General features: G+C 46.0%; 1 pseudogene; it reads right to left on the minus strand.

The window, feature by feature from the left end:
* Nucleotides 1–2,569: 2,569 nt before the first annotated feature.
* Nucleotides 2,570–3,463, minus strand: LOC131094969 (cytochrome b-like; annotated as a pseudogene).
* Nucleotides 3,464–6,680: the final 3,217 nt, after the last annotated feature.

The raw sequence follows: 6,680 nt of genomic DNA on the forward strand, positions 1-6,680 counted from the left end.
AGGGTGTATTGATGAAACACTTGTGTTTGATTCCCAGAATAGGAAGGAGAGGCATTAAGTCCAACAAACAGGGCATAGTCTTTTGAATTCCTTTAGCTTTAACAGCAGTGCTGAACCATGTATTCCCCCACTGCAGTGCTTACTGTGTGCAAGTGGCTATCTTGGCCTTCAGAATAAGGAGAGTGGTCCTGCTAAGAAGGTAGCTGGAGCGCATTAAAACTCAAGAAAGTGTTTTAGGAGGCTCTTGACCACCAAAGGAGAGTTTGAGGAATGGGAATATTTCCCAAATGACTGTGTCAGGAACTTGAGTCGTGTCCCAGACCCTGCCATATTTAAACCATGTTTGATCAGGTTGACAAGACAATGAAGAAAAGTGTCTTGTTTAAGAGGTGGGACCTTGAGCCTTGAAAGAGAAACAATGGATTGGTCAATGGGTGGGCAGTCAAGCTTTGAAAGGAGAGCAATGCACAATGGAGCCCTTGGTGGCAGGGAGTCATGGAGTCATCCTGAGCCATCATGGCTTCATCTCACACACCAGGCATGTGTGAGCTGCTGCTCTAACTCCTGCTGTAAAATTCCACTCCCGAGCAGGAGATACAAGGCCTAGTTCTGTGCTGGAGGGTTGAGAAGGACGGGATGCACAGCATTTTGATCCAGGGGATGTCCTGGAAATGCACTGCCTACCTGCCCCTGCTGCCGAGCACCACGCTCCAAATCCTTCTCCTGTTCAGTGGATTTTTGGGAATCCAGAGGTCAGTATGTATTATATGCTACTGCAACTAACAGAATGAATTTGCTTTGCAATCCCAGTTTTGTCCTGGGTTATTTTGTGCATGGGTCACCTGAACCTGTGACAATGACCAGCAGGGATCTACAGAACACTCCTACTCTGATGTCAATAAATTCTGAGAAGTGATTGAAATATGTCAATAAATTGGAGGTAATGTTTAGCCCTTGAGTTTTAGCAAAGTACTGAATATGTCTTAGTTCTATGGATACAAACTACTAGGTGAGATTGCTGGGTGTGCAGGGCTTAGGGAAGTGATTCCCTGTGCACCCACCACTGAAATCAAGTAATGCCTCCTTTCTAACCCCAAGCTGGCAGCAGGGATCAAGCCCTGCTTGGTCACTTTCATTTTGACAACTTCTGTTAGCAGGTAAGAAAGGTCCAAATGAAACCTTCTCCAGCTGTTTTCCTCTGGTTGATCTTTTTAGGCACCAAAGCTCTGTGCCACCGGTGGCCTGGGTGTGTGCAGAGCAATGCAGCCCCCACAAAGCCCTTGGTTTCCCCACGAGTTTCCAGGTTGACTGCTTCCAAAGGGGAAGAAAGGCAGAGATGTATATCCACAGGAGTCCTGGCCATGTCCAATAAACGTGCAAATATGTGGGGAGATTTGTTAGCAATGATTTCAGCTGTTATGCCAACAGTGCCTTCTCTCCTGCTTCTGTGCATTATAGGTGAGTAATGTAATAGTTGGCTCTCACAATTAAGAGATAGATATTATGTTCAAATGTAAAGTGCTGTTATTGTAATATGTCCTCCCATTGTCCTCTTTCTTATCCCCTTTGTAATAGCCTTGGTAGTCAGGGCATTTGGGGAGGGCTGGCTTGTGACCAGCAGGCGGGGTGTAACAACACCTGACCTCCAATCAAGATGCAAGAAAGTAATCTCCACCACTGGACGGCAGAGAAGGAGTTGACTGACGAAACATTGGGAGGGGCTAAGGGTTTAAAAAGCAGAGCATCCCTTTTGTAGATGGGCATGTGGCTGTTAATCATGGAGACTTCCCAGTGCTGCAATCTTTCCTAATACAGTCTTTTCTTAAGGTATAATAAACCTTTAAAAACTTAAAGGTTGCCACCTTGTTGTAGTGTCATCAAAACCTTGACTTGGTGCAGGGAAGCCGAGTGTCTGAGCCCGCTCCTATCTGCCTGATTGGGGTGTCCAGGGCATCTACACTGCAGCGCGGATACTTGCATGTATATATCTAGTTGCCCCTGTGGCTTCAGACACCCCCTTTTTAGCTGAATGCCTTGACAAGAGCTTTACCAAACCAGTGGCATCCTATTGCTCTTTCTGTTTCAAAATCAGAAACTCAGGCACTAAGAAAGAGCAGGAAGACGTACAAAAGCCAGGTTAGGATACACCCTAACCTAAGTAGAGAGGAAACATCTACTTCCTTGTGAAACATGTCATTAAAAAAAGCACCATAAGTAATGCCATAGGCAGCAAAATCACAGGAGCAATTCACTCAATCATTTTAACACTGCCCTGCAAGTTTGCAGGCTGTGCTCACACAGTGGAAAAAACAAAGCTCCTGTAAGTGTGCAGCAGCCCACTGACAACTTCCTCAATCAGGGGGAATAGAACTAGAATGATTGTGAAGTATGTGAATGAGGCTAGTTGGCCGATGAGGATGAAGGGGTGTTCTACTGGCTGGCTGCCTACTCAGGTTAGGATGAGGACTTTGACGACTAGGGTTCAGAATAGGATTTGTGATAGGGGGGGAAGGGTATTGATCGTAGTTTTGATGTATGTAATAGTGGGGTGAGGAACAGGATGAGGATTGAGGCGGCTAGAGGCACTACGCCTCCTAGTTTGTTTGGGATGGATCGGAGGATGGCATAAGCAAATAGGAAAGATCACTCGGGTTTGATGTGAGGAGGGGTGACTAGTGGGTTGGCTGGGGTGAAGTTTTCTGGGTAACCTAGGAGGTTGGGGGAGAATAGGGCTAGTGAGACGAGTAGGGAGAGCATTGGTGCGAATCCTAGGATGTCTTTGATGGTGTAGTATGCATGGAAGGGGATCTTGTCACAGTCTGAGGGAATGCCTAGCAGGTTGTTTGAGCCTGTTTCATGGGGGAAGGTGAGATGGACGAGAGTAAGGCCTACGATGACAAAGGGAAGGAGGAAGTGGAGAGCAAAGAATCGGGACAGTGTGGGATTGTCAACAGAGAACCCGCCTCAGGCTCACTTGACTAGTGTTTGCCCGATGTAAGAGATGGCAGAGAATAGGTTTGTGATTACAGTAGCTCCTCAGAATGATAGTTGGCCTCATGGTAGGATGTATCCTATGAAGGCGGTTGCTATGAGGGTTAGGAGGAGGATGACTCCAATGTTTCAGGTTTCTTTGTTTAGGTATAAGCCGTAGTAGAGTCCTCGACCAATGCGTAGGTAGATGCAGATGAAGAAGAAGGAGGCTCCGTTTGTGTGGAGGTTGCGGATGAGTCAGTCGAATTGTACGTCTCGGCATTTGTGAGCGACAGAGGAGAAGGCTAGTTTGGTATCTGCTGTGTAGTGCATAGCCTAGCAGAAGACCTGTGACAATTTGAGTAATTAAGCAAACATCTACTAGAGACCCGAAATTTCATCATGTTGAGATGTTTGATGGCACTGGGAGGTTGATTAGGGCGTTGTTGATGATTTTGAGGATTTGGTGGTTTTTATGAAGGTTGAAGGCCATTGGTTATTTCTGTATGTGGATACGAGGATGATGGCAATGGATAAGGCGAATGATCCTAAGTAAGCTTTGATTAGACCTGAGTGGAGGGTGGTGGCAGTTTTGGTTGCTATTAGTTGTAGGCTGGCTAGCCCCTCTGGACCTAATATTTTGTATCAGGAGAGGTCAATTTGGTTATACTTAGGCGGTGGGTTAGGGGGTTAAAGTATCCTAGGGATGTTGAGAAGTTTGAGAAGGGGGCTTTTTTTGTGAGGATGAGTGTTTGGTCTATTTTTGAAATTTCTAGAGCTAAAGCGATGCCTAGGACTGTTACGATTAGGGCAGTTATTTTATTGGGGATGCCATGGTTATTGGAGGGATTTTTGTGGGGATGATGAATGAGGTGATGAGGAATCCTGCCAGGATGCTTCCCAGCGCAAGGCAAGTGATAGGGGAAGTTACTGAGGGGTTGTTTTCATTTACTGGGGTCAAGGGCGGAATTTGAACAAAGCTGGTCTGTACTAGGAACGTTATGCGGATTGTGTGTACCGTGGTGAATGATGGCTAGAAGGGTTAGGAGTAGGGCTCCAGTATTTAAGTAGGATGTGTTTAGGCTTTCAATGATTTGGTCTTTTGAGTAGAATCCTTCTAGGAATGGTGTTCCTATTAGGGCGAGGTTGCCGATGGTAAGGCATGCAGTGCTTGTGGGGAGTATTTTTTGGAGTCCTCCTATTTAGGATGTCCTGTTCTCCATTTAAGCTGTGAATGATGGAGCCTGAGCATAGGAAGAGCATGGCTTTGAAGAATGTATGAGTTGAGATGTGGAGGAAGGCTAGTTCGGGTAGTTTAATTCAATTGTGACTATTATTAGTCCTAGTTGGCTTAGAGAAGGCAATGAGTTTTTTAATGTCGTTTTGGGTGAGGGCGCACATGGCTGCAAATAGTATGGATAGAGCTCCTAGGCAGAGGCACAGGGTTAGGGCAGTTTGGTTATTATTGAATAGAGGGTGGGTTCGGATGAGTAGGAAAATTCCAGCAACTACTATTGTGCTGGAGTGGAGTAGTGTGGATACGGGCGTTGGCCCTTCTATTGCAGCTGGGAGTCATGGCTAGAGGCCAAATTGAGCAAATTTTCCGGTTGCAGCTAGGATGAGACCTAGTAGGGGTAGTGTAGGAGTTTGGGATGGGGTAGGAAGTTGTTGGATTTCTCAGGTGTTTGTGGTGGAGCCTGGTCATGCTGTGCAAAGGATAAGTCTGATGTCTCAGATTTGGTTGTAACGTACGGCTTGGAGGGCGGCGGTGTCGGCCTCTGCTCGGCCGTGTCATCAGCTGATTAGTAGGAAGGATATGATTCCAACTCCTTTTCAGCCAATGAACAGGACAAATAGGTTGTTGGTGATGATTAGGATGAGTATGGTGATTAGGAAGAATAGTAGGTAGTTGCTGTTCCCAGAATTCAGAGGAAGCTTCTTTCTTTCTACAGTTTCTCCTGAAAGGATCTGACTGTCTACCTTGACCCTTGACTGAGTGTGAAAATAGTGATCTTCCCATTGCAATGAAATGCAAACTCCAAAGCAGTGAGTGTCTGCTCCAGAACCCTGGAGCTGCTGCTGTGCTATTTCACAAAGTACTGCCAGAGCTCAGGGGGATTTTTGAGAAGCTTTTCTGGGCAAGTTTCCAGCAAGTTAATGAGAATTGGTGCATGCAACTGATTTTTTTTAAAAAGTACTTGAAGGAGAGGATTTCAGAAGTTGTTATAAGTGTTTGGTAGAACAGGAGCATTGAGTGTTAAAGAAGAATCTCCATTTTCTTGATCATGTTTGTAGTCATTTACTTGCAAAACAGGCCAAATTGTAGGCACAAGCAAGAACACTGACCGGATCTCTTGCTGGTGTGTGAATGAAATGTGTCTTCTGGAGAGAAGTTGAGAAAGGGGAAATCATCTCTTTTTGGGTTGAATTGTTCTGTGGGATTCAGCAGCCCAGGCAGTTTTCTCACAGCATCTGATTCATTTCCCCTGCCTGCTACAGGTCACCTCAAGCGTATTCAGCAGTGCTGATCCTGAGCTGAGTGAGAAAGGCACATTTCATGTTCCTGGTGTTTAAGAATTGTAGAGCCAACTGTCAGCGTGGCCAGTAGCAGTAGAGGGCTGGCTAGGGACACCAAAAGAAAATCCATTGTGATGCCTTCAACAAAGGTAACAAAGACATAAGTGAATAATTCCTAGTTTTCATCTCAGAGCACTGAAAAACTACAAACTACAAAACTCTGAGTTTTGCAGAGAAAATGTCTCTTGCTGACAGCAGCCAGAGGGGAACACTGAACTAACAGCAACTTCCTAGAGAGTAGAATTAGCCCAGTTCAATTTAGTCAAAGAGACTGAGAATTCCATTCCTGTAAATTTAATGCCATCTCCTTAGAAGATGCAGCTGTGGAACAAGAAGGCCATCTTGAAATGGTGGATGCTGCATTTGAAACCAAACAGGCACCTTTGTGGCTGGGGATCTGTGTGGGCCAAAAGGATGCAGGGCTGGCGGCCTTGAGCAGCTAAAGATGAGGCAGCGTGTGGCCAGGTGGCCAAGAAGGCCAAGGGCATGGTGGCCTGTGTCAGCAGCAGTGGGGCAGCAGGAGCAAGGCAGTGAGCGTGGCCCTGTGCTGGGCAGTACTGCGGCCACAGCTGAGGGTGCTCTTGGAGTTCCTCTTGGATCCCACTAACAACAGGCTTTGGCCCACCAGGAGAATTTGTGCTGCTTTGTGACACAGGAGAACTTCCGAGGATATTTTCTGTTTGCTGTAGGGAAGGTTGGTTATTGCTTGGCATAAATTCACAGACTAACACGGAATGTTTTCTTTGTGTTTTCAGGGAATGGTTGCCACCTCGTCGTTGTGACATCAGAAGGTTGCCTAGGTGCATGGAAGGTCTCAGTGTCTGAGCAGCCCTAAGCCTTGCTCAGTGCAGTACCATCCTCATGATTGAGGCATTTTGCAGCGGGCACTTGCACACTTTCAAAAGTCTTGTTTTTTCTGGTGTTGCAGCACAGCCTGCAAACTTGCAGAGCAGTGCTATAATGATTCACCATCTTGCTCCTGCGCTTTTTGCTGTATATGGTGTTTCCTTTTCAATCTCCTATTTGACGCTTTTTGCATGTAAGTAGAGATTGGAGTGACATAGAATGCCATTGTTAACAATGTTCATGAACTCTCCTTAGAAGATATGGCTGTAGATGTGTGGAGAAATGAG

Source organism: Melospiza georgiana, chromosome 32 (assembly GCF_028018845.1).
Source record: "Melospiza georgiana isolate bMelGeo1 chromosome 32, bMelGeo1.pri, whole genome shotgun sequence".
Taxonomy (NCBI): Eukaryota; Metazoa; Chordata; class Aves; order Passeriformes; family Passerellidae; genus Melospiza; species Melospiza georgiana.